The sequence below is a fragment of the Triturus cristatus genome, chromosome 7 (assembly GCF_964204655.1).
Source record: "Triturus cristatus chromosome 7, aTriCri1.1, whole genome shotgun sequence".
Lineage (NCBI taxonomy): Eukaryota > Metazoa > Chordata > Amphibia > Caudata > Salamandridae > Triturus > Triturus cristatus.
In genome coordinates, this window is record NC_140590.1 from 637,171,325 (window position 1) to 637,189,422 (window position 18,098).

General features: G+C 48.5%; 1 protein-coding gene across 1 annotated transcript in view; it reads right to left on the minus strand.

Annotated features, from left to right (window-relative positions):
- The window catches only part of PITPNC1 (phosphatidylinositol transfer protein cytoplasmic 1), a 1,057,002-nt gene that overhangs the window by 732,562 nt on the left and 306,342 nt on the right, over positions 1–18,098 (minus strand). The window lies entirely within an intron of this gene.

Genomic DNA, 18,098 nt, shown 5'->3' on the forward strand with positions numbered 1-18,098 from the left:
GTAGTGGTCAGTCCAGAGGGGCTCTGTGGGTGGGAGTTTTGATGAGTTTTGATGAGCTGCTTCAGTCCTAGGTTGGCGAGGAGAGTGGTGGAGTCGGGGTCGTTGCCAGTGTCAAGGTGGAAGTTCAGGTCCCCGAGTAGAATGTAGTCTGTGGAGGTGATGGTGTGGGGTGCAGCGAGCTCAGCGATGGTAGTTGTAGAGTGGGTGCGAGGTCCTGGCGGTCTATAGATGAGGGTGCCGCATAGCATGGTCCTGGGGCTTGTCTGGATCTGGAAATGGAGGTATTCTGTGTTGGAGTGGGGGTCACTCATGCTGGATGTGGAGTCGGAGAGGGGGTCTTGTGTGTGTAGGTGGTGCAGACAGTCCTTCCTCTGGACCTTGTAGCCGTTGGGGATGGCAGTGGCGATGTCAGAGCCAGAGGTGGCATTGGTCCAGGTTTCTGTGAAGAAGGCGACATCGGGTGAGAGGGTGTCGATCAGATCCCAGATCTCTACGGTGTGTCGGTGCAGGGGGCACACGTTCAGAAGGATGCAAGTTAGGATTTCGGTGGTGAGTGCGTCTGGCGTGCCTTCGGCGGTCGTGGGAGCTTTGTCGATGGTGAAGGATCTGCGGCAGGGTCTGCACGAGAACTGCCTGTGGATGGTGTTCGTTGAGGATCTTGCGCAGCTGGCGTGTCTTCCGGAGTTGAGTGTGTGGAGGGTGTTTGAGTCATAGCGTTGGGGTCTAGGAGAACCAGGCGTCCTGGCACTGGACGCGTCGCGGACGGGCGCAGACAGGCTGGTCTTACGTGCGCCAGCGGCACACCCGCTACACACGTCGGTCACCATAATGTAGGGGAGGGAGGAGGTACGTGCAGCTGGGATGCAGGAGAGGGGCGGTAGTGGGAGGGGTCAGTGGTCAGCAGCGGCAGGAAACGGAGGGGAAACAAAGGGGAACGACAGCACACAGCAATAAGGGAAAACAAAATGAAACAAAATAATACAGCAGCAGGCACAATTATACCAAATTAGGTCACAGCACGCAAAAAGGAAAGACCGGAATCAGGGTAGTCTCGAACCCTGCAACGGAGGGGCTGGCTTCCAGAGGCGAGGCAGAGCACAGCGGAGCTTCCGGGGAGAGTGCGATCCTAGGACCGAGGTCTGAGACACGGACAGCGGGGCACAGTTGCCAAAGCCAAAACTGGCAGTGGGAGGAAGGAGAGCTGGGGAGGGCAAGACAATACGGACAGGAGAGGAACACCAAAGGGAGAGAAGTACACAAGAGATCCAGCTGAAAATGATGCACTGTGATAGAGTAATTAAACAGAAAGAAAAAGTTGCCCCTAAGAAAGTCAGCAGTGGAAGGACAAAATTAATCCATGCTACAGGGGAGGGACAAATAGTCAAAGAGGAAGGAAGCCCACAGTAGCTCACCAATAAGAAGCAAGGACATGAGAGTGGAAGAGGATGTGGTCTAATGGCTAGAGCGGCCAACCTTGAAGCTGGGGAGCCAGGTTCGAGTCGGGTGGGAGGCGCAAGCATCCTGTGATTCTGGGAAAATCACGTAATCTCCTCATGCCTAAAAATGAATGTGCCCGTCTGTAATGCAACTGGTGCTCATGTAAAGCAGTCTGATACCTTTGGGTCATATTCATGCAATACATAACTGCAAAAAAATTCAAAAATTAAACCATTCAATAATAAATAGGTGGTAAAGTCCACTGTATATAAAACAAAAGATCTCCGACATAAAAAGGAAGAGGCAGCCCTTCAAGTAATAGTTTTAATTGGACTTTACACCATGTAGTGGTTTGAGCTTCTAGAAAAGTTATGTTTCAATGCCTTGAAAACTTTCAGAAAATGTTGGTAAACTTAAACAAGTTGGAAAGACAAACCAGGACAATTATGTGCAACAATATTTTCCCTTTGCAAACGTTCACAATTATTGCCTGCATATCACGGAGAGAGTACTTTTAAATACAGGAATACTCTCGCCTCAACCTCTAAGAATCTCTTAGTCTCACCCAAACCACCATGTTCTGTAGCGCCTATGGTCCACACCACAATCTATCCCTTTGCTCTCTGTTTACAACCTCAGCCAACACTTTTTTACAGACCTTCTATTTGAAATGTTATGACTCCTAATTTAAAAAAAAAAAGAAAGAACATAAGGTCAGTGCTTAATTTGAGACAGTGGTTTCCGGTGCTCGGCACTGGGACTTAATTGCCAGCCCCGGAGCTTATGGCAGTCTGCCACATGGTGGCACTGTCTGCCTAATTTAGGTATGAGCAAAACCACTTCTGTTTATTAATTCAATTTACAATGCCAAGGCTGCCCGGGGGGCCACGTAGGGGACCCTCCAACAGGGCGGCCGCCTTAGTGCCACAGGAAGGCACAGGAGTCCGCATACTAAGCTCCCTGGTCTAGGGACCAGGGGGCCAGCTGGCCGCGTTACTTCCGGCCGTGGGGTGGGGGAGGACAAGGGTACAAATGCCTTCCCCCACCCACTGTGCAGCCTCTTGACCGCTGCCCGTCTCGCTGTTTCCCGCCCTACCGCTTACCCTGCGGATGGCCAAAGGGTGGTGAGGGGAAGTGTAGGACTTGGCCCTTTTTCCCTCAGTTGTTTTCATTTTTCGTATTGATGCAGATTCAGGGAGCCATTTTAATTACCCCTGAAAACTTCTGCCTGAGGGCCTGAAGCACAAAATGGTGGCCACCTGTGACATCACCAGCATCCACTGGAACCTACCAGCACCTTCCAGAACATTCCAGGAGATTCCAGAACTCTGTGACAGTTGGAGACCGTTTAGAATGTTGGGAGGATAAGAGAGGCAGTTGGCAGTTGGAGCTGGCAGTTGGCACCTGACTGGTGAAGAGAGAGGAGCACAACAGCGAAGGAGGAAGGAGTGAAGCAGCAGGGGTGGAAACTTGTGCCTGGAGTGGGGTCCATAAACCCACCCTTGATACTTGTCTCTACTGATGGATCCCAGCCTATAGCCCTGTGTGGGAAGAAGACAGAAGAAAACCATCCTAAGGACCTGGACAGCAGGAACAGGCCTTAGAACCAAGAAGACAGCAAGATTCTGACCTGAGAACTGGTTTCCCTGGAGTCTGGCGTCGAGTAGCCGAAGACCTGGAGCCCGAGGTGGAGAAGCGGCGCTGACTGAGGTAGCAGACGTCGTACCCGGAGCCGCCTGAGGTCGTAAGAGGGCGCCGACGGAGGTCGAGAGGAATACCAAGGGTCGAGAAGGAGGTGAACCGAGGTCGAGTGAGCGGCGTCATCGGAAGGGTGAAGTCCGCCCTCCGGAGTCGTCGGAGACCGAGGTAAAGGAGCACCGGAGGTCGGGAGTGAGGATCGCACTCCGGAGTCGCCCGGAGCCTGTGAGAAGGAGCACCGGAGGTCGGGGGTGAGGATCGCACCCCGGAGTCGCCGGAAGTCGACATCGAGGCCAGGCCGGCCGACGTCATCGGAGCCGAGTGCGCCATCGGACCGGAGCCGCCCGAAGTCGACATCGTGAAGAGACTGCCCGACGCCGTCGAATCGGAGGTCGAGATCGAACCGAGGCCACCGACATCGGACCGGAACCGCCTGCCGGCGTCGTCAAAGAACTGACATTGTGCCGAGGCCGCCGAGACCGAACCGGAACCGCCTCACGGCGTCAACACGACTCCAGCGGCGTCGGAACGTCAGAAAAGGGCAGTAAGTGGAGTAGAGGGCGCCTTAGGCCCTGTGGAGACCTGAGAGACTGCTCTAAGGGGCTAGGGAGGTGCTGAAACCAACCTGACTGTGCCTGGGGTGAACTGGGACTAACCTAGAGAGGTTGTGTGGAGAAGGGAAGCCAGGGCATTGGAATTCCCCCCTTTGATCTACCTCACTTTAGGCCTCAGCCTTTGCCTCAGCCAGGGAGTAGAACCCCCCTCAAGCCTTCCACAACCCTACAAGCTGTGCCTGGGCCAAATCAGCCCTTAAGAAGTGAAGTGTCATCTGATTACAGGAGTGTTGCTGTATACTGTTAATTATTTATTGGGGGTACTGTATTTATTGAATTTTTATCTATTTATTGCTGCACTATATTTATAGGTCCACCGGACTTGTTGGTGTACAATATTTATTGGTACAGTATTTATTACCTCAAAGTATTTAATTGTCTGTATATATTGCACTTGTATTTATGCCCTGTTATTTATGTTCACCCCTATTTATTTCAGCAAACAGCAAATATTTATTTGACCTGCTCTATTTAAGAATTTGTATATTGTGATTGTTATTTATTTTCCCAATCAGCAACTAAGAGAAAAAGATAAAGAAAGCATATTTTCATAATTTTTACGGTGTAGAGTCGTTTTTGGAACGGATGCACGCATGGTTATTGTATGGGTATATTGTATGCTTAGCACTGCGCCTGTTTCCTGACCACTCGAGCCAAGCTACCACAGTGTGTCCGGAAGACCACCACCACCCTGCGGAGTGGGAGTGGGCGTTTCCAACATAAATTGGTGTTCAGTGGTGGGATAGAGCTGTGCCTACATATACTCAACAATAACTGTGGGTAGTCCATAGGCCTACACCGGGAGTTTTCTCACAGCGGCCTTCCTAATTGTGGGTTTTTGTTTTTTCCAAATTTACTCTGGTGGTGGGAGGAGGTATTACTAGAGGTACCCCCCTGCATTGTTACTGCACAAAACCTGTCCTCTAACCTGAGTGGGCAAGATGGAGTTTGTACTAGAAAATCAAAAAACGTACACTGTGGCCCAAGTCAGGAAGTTAACAGACCGGAGGGAGGAAAGACAGCTCACATGGGACTTAGCAAGGCTGGAGAAAGAGATGGAGGAGAAAAGGATGGCGCACGAGCTTTGGATGAAGGAGATGAAGCTGCGTGCCCTCCAGATGAGTGTGTCCAGCGAGGACACTGGTGGCAGCATACCAGAAGCTTCACAGGAGCTAGAAGTTTATTTACCCCAGGATGACATCACTAGGGTGTCTGAGGAGGCATTGGGGTGTGAACCTGAAGGGGGTAGTGCAGGGATCTCCCAACCCAGCGAGGTGGGAGAAGTGGCAGATAGCCCAGCTAGGTCCCAGGGAGAGAGGGTTGTAGGGCCTCACGACCTATCTGTAGGAAGGCGTGAGAAGGGGAGGTGTCCCGAGGTGCCCCAACCGAAGTCTCAGGGCCTGGAGAGTTCCGCAAGGGAGCCCCAGGTTGGGAGCCTAGGCTGTCCCGAAGTGCCATCCAGTGCAGGGGAGCCCCTAGTGTCAGGAGGACCCAGGGCGACTGTAACCAGCGCGCCTGAGGTTCTGGGGTTGGCTCAGTTTCAGGGTTTAGGTCCTGGGCTGGGATGCCAGGCTCAGGGGTTGCCTGACCTGGCGGGTGGGGCCTCGGTTAACCGGGTCCCCCCGAAATTGACTTCCAGGGGTACTTTTCCCGTTAGGAGGGTGCTGAAATCTGGAAGGGGGTGCAGAGGGAGGAAGGTCTCGCCTCGGGCACCGACTCAGCCTAAGGGTTTAGACCCTAGGTTGAAGGATCAGTTGAGGGGTCAAGGCCCTAGACTGAGGAGGAAGTGTTGGTCTGAGGGTGCCTCGCAGGGTAGGATGAGGAACCCCAGAAGGAGAGTTAGGGGGAGGAGAGCCTCGCCCCGGAAGGCTGGTCAGCCTAAGGGTGCGAAACCCAGGAGGAGGACCGGAGTGGTCAACGGGCACTACAGGCCTGGGGCTACTGCCCCCCACTCCGCGAGATCACCCGGGCCAGAGACATCTGGATGGCCCAGGGGCCGATCCTGGCCACAACTAGCTAGGGAGCCCCAGTGGGGTGGTTTTGTTGGTCCAGGGAGGTTCATTAGGGAACCATTGGGTTCCAGAGCGGAGGAGAACTTGCGGGTGCTCCTGCCGTTGCGGGCCTGCGTCCACCTTTTCTCGCCCCAAGCAGGGAAGACCATCAAGGCATTGATCGGTCTACCCTGGCTTTTGGCTGGAAGGGGGTTGTGTAGGACTTGGCCCTTTTTCCCTCAGTTGTTTTCATTTTTCGTATTGATGCAGATTCAGGGAGCCATTTTAATTACCCCTGAAAACCTCTGCCTGAGGGCCTGAAGCACAAAATGGTGGCCACCTGTGACATCACCAGCATCCACTGGAACCTACCAGCACCTTCCAGAACATTCCAGGAGATTCCAGAACTCTGTGACAGTTGGAGACCGTTTAGAATGTTGGGAGGATAAGAGAGGCAGTTGGCAGTTGGAGCTGGCAGTTGGCACCTGACTGGTGAAGAGAGAGGAGCACAACAGCGAAGGAGGAAGGAGTGAAGCAGCAGGGGTGGAAACTTGTGCCTGGAGTGGGGTCCATAAACCCACCCTTGATACTTGTCCCTACTGATGGATCCCAGCCTATAGCCCTGTGTGGGAAGAAGACAGAAGAAAACCATCCTAAGGACCTGGACAGCAGGAACAGGCCTTAGAACCAAGAAGACAGCAAGATTCTGACCTGAGAACTGGTTTCCCTGGAGTCTGGCGTCGAGTAGCCGAAGACCTGGAGCCCGAGGTGGAGAAGCGGCGCTGACTGAGGTAGCAGACGTCGTACCCGGAGCCGCCTGAGGTCGTAAGAGGGCGCCGACGGAGGTCGAGAGGAATACCAAGGGTCGAGAAGGAGGTGAACCGAGGTCGAGTGAGCGGCGTCATCGGAAGGGTGAAGTCCGCCCTCCGGAGTCGTCGGAGACCGAGGTAAAGGAGCACCGGAGGTCGGGAGTGAGGATCGCACTCCGGAGTCGCCCGGAGCCTGTGAGGAGGAGCACCGGAGGTCGGGGGTGAGGATCGCACCCCGGAGTCGCCGGAAGTCGACATCGAGGCCAGGCCGGCCGACGTCATCGGAGCCGAGTGCGCCATCGGACCGGAGCCGCCCGAAGTCGACATCGTGAAGAGACTGCCCGACGCCGTCGAATCGGAGGTCGAGATCGAACCGAGGCCACCGACATCGGACCGGAACCGCCTGCCGGCGTCGTCAAAGAACTGACATTGTGCCGAGGCCGCCGAGACCGAACCGGAACCGCCTCACGGCGTCAACACGACTCCAGCGGCGTCGGAACGTCAGAAAAGGGCAGTAAGTGGAGTAGAGGGCGCCTTAGGCCCTGTGGAGACCTGAGAGACTACTCTAAGGGGCTAGGGAGGTGCTGAAACCAACCTGACTGTGCCTGGGGTAAACTGGGACTAACCTAGAGAGGTTGTGTGGAGAAGGGAAGCCAGGGCATTGGAATTCCCCCCTTTGATCTACCTCACTTTAGGCCTCAGCCTTTGCCTCAGCCAGGGAGTAGAACCCCCCTCAAGCCTTCCACAACCCTACAAGCTGTGCCTGGGCCAAATCAGCCCTTAAGAAGTGAAGTGTCATCTGATTACAGGAGTGTTGCTGTATACTGTTAATTATTTATTGGGGGTACTGTATTTATTGAATTTTTATCTATTTATTGCTGCACTATATTTATAGGTCCACCGGACTTGTTGGTGTACAATATTTATTGGTACAGTATTTATTACCTCAAAGTATTTAATTGTCTGTATATATTGCACTTGTATTTATGCCCTGTTATTTATGTTCACCCCTATTTATTTCAGCAAACAGCAAATATTTATTTGACCTGCTCTATTTAAGAATTTGTATATTGTGATTGTTATTTATTTTCCCAATCAGCAACTAAGAGAAAAAGATAAAGAAAGCATATTTTCATAATTTTTACGGTGTAGAGTCGTTTTTGGAACGGATGCACGCATGGTTATTGTATGGGTATATTGTATGCTTAGCACTGCGCCTGTTTCCTGACCACTCGAGCCAAGCTACCACAGTGTGTCCGGAAGACCACCACCACCCTGCGGAGTGGGAGTGGGCGTTTCCAACAGGAAGAATCTAACTTTTGTGTTGCAGGAGGAGTTACAAGGCGATCCAGAGTCTGCAAGGTACAGAAGGGTACTATATGCAGCAGCACAACGAGGGTGCTAAGCCAAGGATACCCAGGGATGTCTTAGCATTGTCCGCAGAGTCTGCAAGGTACAGAAGGGTACTATATGCAGCAGCACAACGAGGGTGCTAAGCCAAGGATACCCAGGGATGTCTTAGCATTGTCCCCTGGAAGAACGAAAGCGCCCCGTTAGTCCCACGGGCGGTTGTCGGTCTGAGCAACCGGGGGCTGCCTGGAACGCTCCGCCCACCTTTTGGGCGGCGTGAGTAAGGGCGTGGACTGGCGGTCCACTGATGGGAGGGGTGGACCCTCCCAAAATTGGTTACCACCAATTGGCGACGGCCGCGGTGTAATTTGGCTTATCAGGCGGGCAGGCGGCATAGGGGCTGGCCTGCCCTTGGATCGCCCGTAAGATAACCCACCATATTGGCATATTTGTTATGCTAATAAACCTGCAGCAATTTTCTCCACTAACAAGGTGTCTTGTGGTTTATTTATGTATGAGAACTGAGGAATGTTGCCGATATTGGCACTATGACTAATACCTGCCTCCCAAGACATTATTATAGCTTTGGGGGCCTGGAATAGTATGAAATGTCACTCTTGTAACAGAGTGATAAGTTGTTGTCTTGTCACTGTCTTTGGCAGCGCTGGCTGGAGCAACCGATGGTGTAAGCTGTAGTGTCCTTCTGACGAAGGCCCTGCCACTATTTTGTTTACAAATTAAGCCCTGCATAAGGTTAAGAGGAATTGGCAGAGAAGTAATTCTGTCCTTGGGAGACAACCGCCTACTAGTCCCAGAGAAGCACCTGCAGATGGAGCTTATGAGCATTAGCAAAGATAGCATCTGTCAGCTGCCTAAACAAGAGGAGACAAGCTGCAGTGCCGAGTCCAGCATCACACAGTCTCCAAGGCACACAGTACAGAGATCCCCTGGAGACAGGTCACAAATGGCAGGAAATAACAGAACTGTCCAAGGTTGGCTGCTGTCCAAGGTTGGCTGCTGGGCCATGCATTAGGGAGACAAAAGGTGCATAACTTCAAGCACTTCGGGGAAAAAAGACATTTTGAAAAAAGAAGTCTATTTGGCACAACAACAAACACATGTAACGTTAATGTACATGGACTGGCCCCAGCACGCCATTAGGGTGGCCGTGTACACGCGATTTAAACCTGTGTATTTGTTCAACAACGATACATGTAACTAAAAACAATGTAAGCTTACAGTTTCTAACGTTATCTCTGGTGTTAATCAGTACCCATACCCTTATAAAACAGTCGGAGTGTGTTTGAGTGTTACCCTGCATCTCTGTCATTTTTCCCTTTTTATATCTTGGGTTTTAACAAACTTCTTATGCCTTCTAGTGTTGCAGGACTTACATTGTCTTTCCATTTTGCACTACACTGGGTTGCCCCCCTTGGTTCAGAAGCACTAGTGAGCTGGTGTCACAATGGCTGGTGCGCACATGGCACCCCAAGCAGAAGGGATGAACTCTTTGCCCCTGGCCTTCAGCCTACTGGGATAACACTAATATTCCATTCAGTCTGTGTGCCATCAGCAGCAGCTGTCCTCGATGGTTTCTATTTGTGAAATGCTTGCTGGTATCAAATGATCTGATGTATATTGCCCTCAGAGTGACTGATTATTCAGTACTAGTGCTTGTCACAGTGAACCCTCAATGTCATTCTTCGTCTCCTAAGTTTTATTATTGTAGCCGTCATCGGCGATCTTTAATGAAGTGCTGTGAAGTTTCAATTGTATCACATATTGTTCTTCATTTGTCCAACAGATATTGATATTTCATTCGCTGTATTATACCGTCCCCTTATATATTTTAATTAAGGCTTCCAGTTTTCTGTTTTTACTGATTTTTACAGATACAGACAGAAAACAATGTGTTTCATGTTCGTATTTATTTTTGAAAGTGGAAAAATTTGGAAAATTGTGTTTCATGTGGGTCTGCATGATTTCCAGAACAACAGCTGCGCTGATACATAGAATGGAAAGTTAAAAAACAGGGTAATATTTCCCTAAATACAGGCATACATTAACATATATTTGTATTATAATGCAGATTTTTTCCTGTGGGTGTAGTGTTTCGCTATATTTGGCTGCTTAATTTGCTAAATTGTGATAGGCAGAAAAGTATGAGTGCATATTTATCAGTGAAATAGATGTGGAAATATACCATTTTACGACATCATTTATTTTAAAAACACAAAATAAATATGGATAAATACCAATAAGGTGGTCAAAAAATAAATATTGATAAATACAAACAGAAATCTTAAAAAAATAAATACCATTAAACCGAGAACCCTAGTTTAAATGCTACGTCTACAGCCTACACGTTTCAATTAATGTCCAGCCAATGAGACTGATAACAGATACAATGTTTGAATGTATTTTTGTTATTATAATTGTCCCCTTTTTAGATGATTTTATATTTCTAACAATACTTTTGGAATTTTTTAATGTATTTGTTTGTGTTCATATTGGTGTTAAAGTGTTTATATTATGTTTTGTAGAAGGTTTTGTTTATCAGATCGAACAATAAATTAAGACAAATACAGAAGAATGAGATGAAACATCAAAGTAGTAGAGTAATCCTCAAAGAACAATCATTCAGTGGGAGCATTAAAACAATTGAGTCTCTGTGAGAAAATGCTGCCATACACGAACGGGGACTCACCCTTTACTGCCACATTCTGTCCAAACACCGACGAGGGATACGAAAAGTTAATGATAGCTCCTCCCTCCTCTTACAGGATGTTGAGGAAAGGCACGGAGGAACCAACGAATGGGAGAAGAGGAACCAACCGGATGAGGCGGGACAACCCACCTTAAGGGGAGGGACGCGCAAAGAGGAGGCGAGTAGAAGGAGGAACCCGGAAGACGCTGAGGGTAACGAGACGAGTGAGCGGAAGGAGAAGGAGTCGCGGGAAGAAACGGAAAAAGAGGGGCCACGGGAGTAACCGGAGAACGAGGAAGACTCAGGAGGAACCGAGGACAGCAGGGAAGACACGGAGTGGTGGTCCGAAGACTGGTGGACGCCCCCCGGAGGACGCTGAGAAGCCGCCGCAACTCAGGAGACGTGCGGCAGACGCGGTGAGTGATCAAACGGGGACAGGAGGGGAGGAAAGGGAGAACTGGCCAGGAAACGAATCGGGCACAACTCTCTCCTGTTCTTGAACTAACTTTCACATGCTCGTGTCACGGAGGGGGGCGGGGGGGGGGGGGGGGAGGGGGAAGAGAGAGAAGGTTTCCCTGATATAGGAAAGAGACCTGTGTTATTTCAAAAAGCCTCACTCCGATTGAAGAGTTCCTGATTTAGGTATTTGGCGTAACTCTTTTTTTTTTTTTTTAGAAGGGACCCATATGGCCACAGCGGTAGGGGAGAATATCTGGTGACTCTACCGACCTTGAGTGCTAAAAGGGTGCCTGCAGTTTTGTTTTTCTCTTTTCTTCTCTTGTTTTGTCTGCCCCTCCGAAGGTGGAAGATTCACCTATGCGTACCTTTCCACTTTTCTTTTTTTCTTTTCATTTTAATACACTTCGGGTGTGTTGACGGTAGAACAGTACCAAAGACAGAACAGTCCACTGACCCCTTTTTTCCTTCTCTTTGAGAACTCCGGGACGGCTGTCACCGTACGAAGATCCTGGAAGACTACCCACGAAGAAGAGGGCGAAGCAGAACAGTCAAACTCAGAACAACAGCCAACTGACTACTCCTGATTCTGTCAACTGCGAGTTTCTATATATAATCTTGTGAAACTATATAATCAACCTTCACCATTCAACCATTAATCCGGCCTCCTAGTTTCCATTTCCGCCCGTCCCTCCGACAAGTGGTGTCAGAAGTGGGATCATCGGAAATGGAGGCCGCACTACAGAAAATAGCAGATAATCAAGAGAAGCTAGGACTCATTATGGAAAGATTCCTGGCTGTGGCAGAGGAGGACCGGGAGAAGCTCCATCAGACCCTAACTAGTCAAAGTCAAGAAAATGTGATAGGGAAACTTGCTGAAACCCTTAGTCAACAACGGGGAAATACCGCCCTTCCATCCGTGGTATTACAAAAATATGTGAGTGGAGACGACCCGGATTTCTTCCTGTCCAATTTTGAACGTATGGCCAGGGCAGCAGGGTGGCCCGTGGAAAAATTGGGACATTATCTGGGACCCTTCCTCTCAGGAGAGATGCAAGCTGCGTTTCAAGCGCCAATCCCCTTGGCATTACCCCCTACGAGGACATAAAGAAGAGCATCTTAGAGAGATTAGGGATAGATGAAGAAACATACCATATGAGATTACGACAAATCAAGGAAGGGCCCCAAGAAACACCCAGAGCCCTGTCCTTTAGATTAAGAGATATGGCGGAGCGATGGCTTAAACCGCTGGGTTCAACCAAAGAAGCAATCATGGAAAAAATATATTTGGAACAATATTTAGCCTCCTTGCATCCACCGATACAGAAATGGGTGCGACAACATACCCAGCTCAACATGGAAAGAGCCGTAGAAATAGCGAGCACCTTTAGCAGGGCGTTAGAAGTACAAAGAGGTAGAGAAGAAACGCCTGGAAAACCCTCAGGAAGCTCCACCACTAAAGGGAGTCGACACTCTGTCATTAGAAAACCAGAGATGGTTACTTTATTGCCGGACTCCGCACCAACCCCTGTACGACCTATTACCCCAGCAGGACCCCAATGTTTTAACTGCGGAGGATTTGGACATATTGCCAGAGTTTGCACACAAAAGGAGGAGCCAATGGAGGTTTGGAGTAGCCCGGTCCTTCTACTGTATTAACAAGGGGCAGCTCCTACCCTTCCATAAAGTAGTGAGGGTAAATGGGGAGGACCGGTTAGCCCTGATTGATATAGGGTGCTTGCACAGTTATGAGGCCTCAAACTATACCTGGGGGTAACCCTCAGCACCGGGGTAGGGTGAACATTCAATGTGTTCATGGAGATAGTAGACAGTATCCCACAGCAGAAGTACAAGTGCAACATGAGCCCACAACCGAACCCGTTCCCTTACGCGTACAGCTCATTCCTAAATTACCGGAACCGTTTATATTAGGGAGAGACTATCCACATATAGAACAGCTTTTACATAACGAAACAGAGGAGTGGAGAACAGCCCCATTCGCCAAAGAGCAGGACCATGACTCTGTTCCAGGAAAGCCGAAAAAAAGTAACAAACAAAAGAAGCGAGAAAAGAAAATCTGGACCCAAGTGGCACTGACCCAACCAAAAGAAGAAGTTATATGGCAATATGATCCAGGGTTGCACGCTGCACAAAGGGAAGACTCCACCCGTAGGGAGGCTTGGAATCAAGCCAAGGAAGAGGAAGACCCTGATCACGTAGGTCCTCACTTCTTTATAAGAAGGGGATTGATATATAGAAGGGGAGGGAGGGCCCACAATCCCCAGTTGTTAGTCCCCCAAAAGTACAGAGAAAAAGTACTTTCCCTGGCCCACAGTCACTTGTTAGGAGGGCATTTTGGCAGTGAAAAAACTGAGAAAGAAATTATAGAAAAGTTTTATTGGCCCGGAATCTATCAGCAGATCCGACGGTACTGTAGAGAGTGCTCCCTCTGTCCACAGAATAGCTGAAGCCTTCCCCCAAAAGCTCCCCTTCAGCCGATGCCTATAATCGAGGAACCCTTTTCCCGGGTGGGGATGGATATTATCGGCCCCTTCCTTCCCTCTAGCAGCGGTTGTAGATACGTGTTGGTCCTGGTAGATTATGCCACTCGCTTTCCTGAAGCAGTTGCTCTAAGACATCCTTACGCAACCCAGATAGCCAAGGCCATGGTTTCCATCTTCACTAGGGTAGGATTTCCATGAGAAATCATAACCGATCAAGGTACTCCTTTTGTTTCTCGTCTATTGAAACAAGTTTGTCAACAGCTAAACATCAAACAGCTAAGAACCTCCGCCTACCATTCCCAAACGGATGGATTAGTAGAGAGATATAACGCCACCCTCAAAACCACCTTAAAGTTTTTTCTGGATTTAGAAACCAGAAAATGGGAAGACATGCTACCATTGGCCCTCTTTGCCATCCGTTGTAAACAACAAAAGAGTACAGGCTTTTCTCCCTTTGAGTTGTTAAATGGGAGACCCCCACGAACCCTATTAGAGATGGCAAGGGAGGAATGGGAAGAGGAGCCAAGAGGGAAACCCTTACCCGAATATGTATTTAATCTTAAAACACATTTACAAGAATTGCTTAGCATAGTCCGATCCCATTTAGAACAAGCCCAAACCACCCAAAAGACTCAGTATGACAGAAGAGCCAAGATGCGTACCTTTGATACAGGCGATTATGTCCTGTTGATGTTGGCTGATTCGGATCACAAAATGCTGGGCCAGTGGCAGGGGCCTTTCCGCGTGGTCGAAAAAATAACCCCGGTAACATACCGTTTGGAATTAGACCCAAAAAGACCCACACATACACAAATATATCATGTAAATTTGTTCAAAAATAGGAAGGACCCATTCCGGCTTTGGTTGGACTAACAGAACCGACTGAACCACTGTACTTCAACAGTATTGATCCCGAACTTTCAGCCCATCAGAGAGATGAGTTGTGTGCTCGTTTACGACCCTTGCAGAAAGTGTTTTCCCTTATGCCAGGGAGAACGGATGTTAAGGAACACGAGATCCATACCACCCCCGGGAAGAAAGTGAAACTACGACCTTATCGAATCCCAGAGGCTAGAAGAGAAGCAGTAAAAAGAGAAATTGAACAGATGCTCCAAATGGGAATTATAGAACCCTCCTCTAGCGAGTGGAACTCCCCGATTGTTCTTGTTCCAAAACCTGATGGGTCCATTAGGTTTTGCATAGATTTCCGGGAGGTGAATAAAAATTCCCAGTTTGACTCATACCCTTTACCGAGAGTCGATGAGATGATAGAGAGAATTGGAAAGGCCCGTTACATCAGCACGCTCGACCTCTGTAAAGGGTATTGGCAAGTACCACTGTGTAAACAAGATAGAGAGAAAACTGCCTTTTCTACTCCTGAAGGGTTGTATCACTTTCCTGTCCTACCCTTTGGGTTACATGGGGCACCTGCCACCTTTCAGCGGGTAATGAATACGGTCCTGAAGCCCTGTTGGCATTCTCCGCTGCTTACATCGATTATATCATTATACACAGCGAAACATGGGAACAACACCTACAATATGTAGAAGCAGTAGTTTAAACCTTAGGAAGAAGAGGGTTTATGATTAACCAATCCAAGAGTAAATTAGCAGCGAAATCCGTCAAATATCTAGGATATCTGTTGGGGGAAGACCCAATAAAACCCCAAGAGGAAAAAGTAGAAGCCATCACTGCCATCCCCTTCCCGAAAAACAAGAGAGACCTAAGAGCATTCTTGGGTGTTCTAGGTTACTACCGACGATTCATCCCTAACTTTTCCCAGATCGCTAACCCATTAATAAATCTCCTAAAGAAAGACGTCAAAGCAGAAAAGGAACTAAACCATCCTTCCCCTGATGCACTACACGCTTTCGGGCAGCTAAAGCAGGCCGTAACTACTAAACCCGTTCTTCTTAGTCCTGATTATAACAAGCCGTTTATACTGCAAACAGACGCCTCTGAACATGGAGTAGGGGCAGTATTATCACAGGTTGATTCCCAAGGGCAAGAAAGACCAGTCCTCTATATTAGTCGGAAATTGTTTCCCCGTGAAAAGAAATATGCTGTTGTAGAAAAAGAGGCGTTAGCTATTAAATGGCCAATAGAGTCACTCAGCTACTATCTAGAGGGACGGGAATTTGTTCTAATCACTGATCATGCCCCGTTAGAATGGATGGCGAAGAATAAGGGACATAATGACAGGGTCTAAAGATGGTTTCTATCCCTGCAGCCCTATCGCTTTATCACCTTGCATCGGAAAGGAAAGGACCATGCTAACGCGGACTTTCTCTCAAGATATCCCCTTGACTCATTTCTTGCGGGCAAGAAAGTTAGGGAAGGGGATGTGAGAAAATGCTGCGATACGCAAACGGGGACTCACCCTTTACCGCCACATTCTGTCCAAACACATACGAGGGATATGAAAAGTTAATGATAGCTCCTCCTTCCTCTCTACAGGATGTTGAGGAAAGGCACGGAGGAACCAACGAATAGGAGAAGAGGAACCAACCGGATGAGGCGGGACAACCCACCTTAAGGGGAGGGACGCGCGAAGAGGAGGCGAGTAGAAGGAGGAACCCGGAAGACGCTGAGGGTAACGAGACGAGTGAGCGGAAGGAGAAGGAGTCGCGGGAAGAAACGGAAAAAAAGGGGCCACGGGAGGAACCGGAGAACGAGGAAGACTCAGGAGGAACCGAGGACAGTGGGGAAGACACGGAGCGGTGGTCCGAAGACTGGTGGATGCCCCCCGGAGGACGCTGAGAAGCCGCCGCAACTCAGGAGAGTTGCGGCAGATGCGGTGAGTGATCAAACGGGGGCAGGAGGGGAGGAAAGGGAGAACTGGCCAGGAAACGAATCGGGCACAACTCTCTCCTGTTCTTGAACTAACGATCACATGCTCGTGTCACGTGGGGGGGGGGGAGGGAGAGAGAGAAAGTTTCCCTGATATAGGAAAGAGACCTGTGTTATTTTAAAAAGCCTCACTCAGATTGAAGAATTCCTGATTTAGGTATTTGGCGTAACTTTTTTTTTTAGAAGGGACCCTTACGGCCATAGTGGTAGGGGAGAATATCTGGTGACTCTACCGACCTTGAGTGCTAAAAGGGGGCCTGCAGTTTTTTTTCTCTTTTCTTCTCTTGTTTTGTCTGCCCCTCCGTAGGTGGAAGATTCACCTATGCGTTCCTTTCCAATTTTCTTTTTTTTTTTTCATTTTAATACACTTCGGGTGTGGTGACGGTAGAACAGTACCAAAGACAGAACAGTCCATTGACCGCTTTTTTCCTTCTCTTTGAGAACTCCGGGACGGCTGTCACCATACGAAGATCCTGGGAGATACCCACGAAGAAGAGGGCGAAACAGAACAGTCAAACTCAGAACAACAGCCACCTGACTACTCCTGATTCTGTCAACTGCGAGTTTCTATATATAATCTTGTGAAACTATATAATAAACCTTCACCATTCAACCATCAATCCGGCCTCCTAGTTTCCATTTCCACCCGCCCCTCCGACAGTCTCACACTACAGATATTTCCCTGTGGCATTTTTACCGGTCACCTTTGCACCCATCCTATAGTTGCAAAGTGGCCATTTTTTTCCATCATCCCCTACATTTTAGCACTAAGAAACGCATGCACTGTTCTTCAGTTTATCCATCACCTATGGTAAGGGTCAGTTTACATCTCACTACAGGGGCATGGCAAACACTCTGCTCCGGGTGTCCACCAGCAAGCAGAGCCGGAGTACAAGAAGGTACATCAGAGCAATGAGATTAAATCTCATTATGTCCCGGTGCCTGTAGTCCCATTACATAGGCTCTAGCACTGGTCTACATACAGGGTAGGCCTTTCCTGCCCTCAGACTTTAGGTATGAAAGCTACACATCACATAAGTCGTAAGGTGTTGTCTGCGGGTACACTGAGGATTTTGTCAATGCTTTTACACTGGACTAGATCACTTTACTTTACCAGCTGTTTAGTAGTTGCCTTCTTTTTTCTTGAAAGACGGGGCCATCATGACTCTATTGGCAAATTAATTACATATGATTTTGCATTATCATCGGCCATTGTATGGAGGCTTTTTGAAAGGAGCCACAAAGAGTTCTCAGCAAGATGAACATTTTTATGAAAAACTTACCACAAAATAAAATAGAAACTTTTTGAGAACGTCAACAGAAAAGCATAATAAAGTAGATGTTAGGAAATATGCTTTTATTAACCGTTCAAAAGTTTTAAGTGCTGCTTAATTTCTGTAGAAAGCTCTCATTATTATCGTTCTTCAACTGCTAGGCACACTAATCTTTTATTCTTCTCCATCCCTTTAAGAAAAATAACTGCGTTTCATAAATAGTGATTTAACATTATAACTGAATCGTAGAGCCTGACCTTTTTGTGAAATGTGAAGTTTCCTGCAAAATGTATTTCTCTCTTTTCAAACCATATGACTTTATTGTAGTTAGATGGTTTTCTTTGCCACATATTCATAATAAACAAGCATATTTATGAAAAGAAAATGCTTAATGCAGCTTTCATTTTG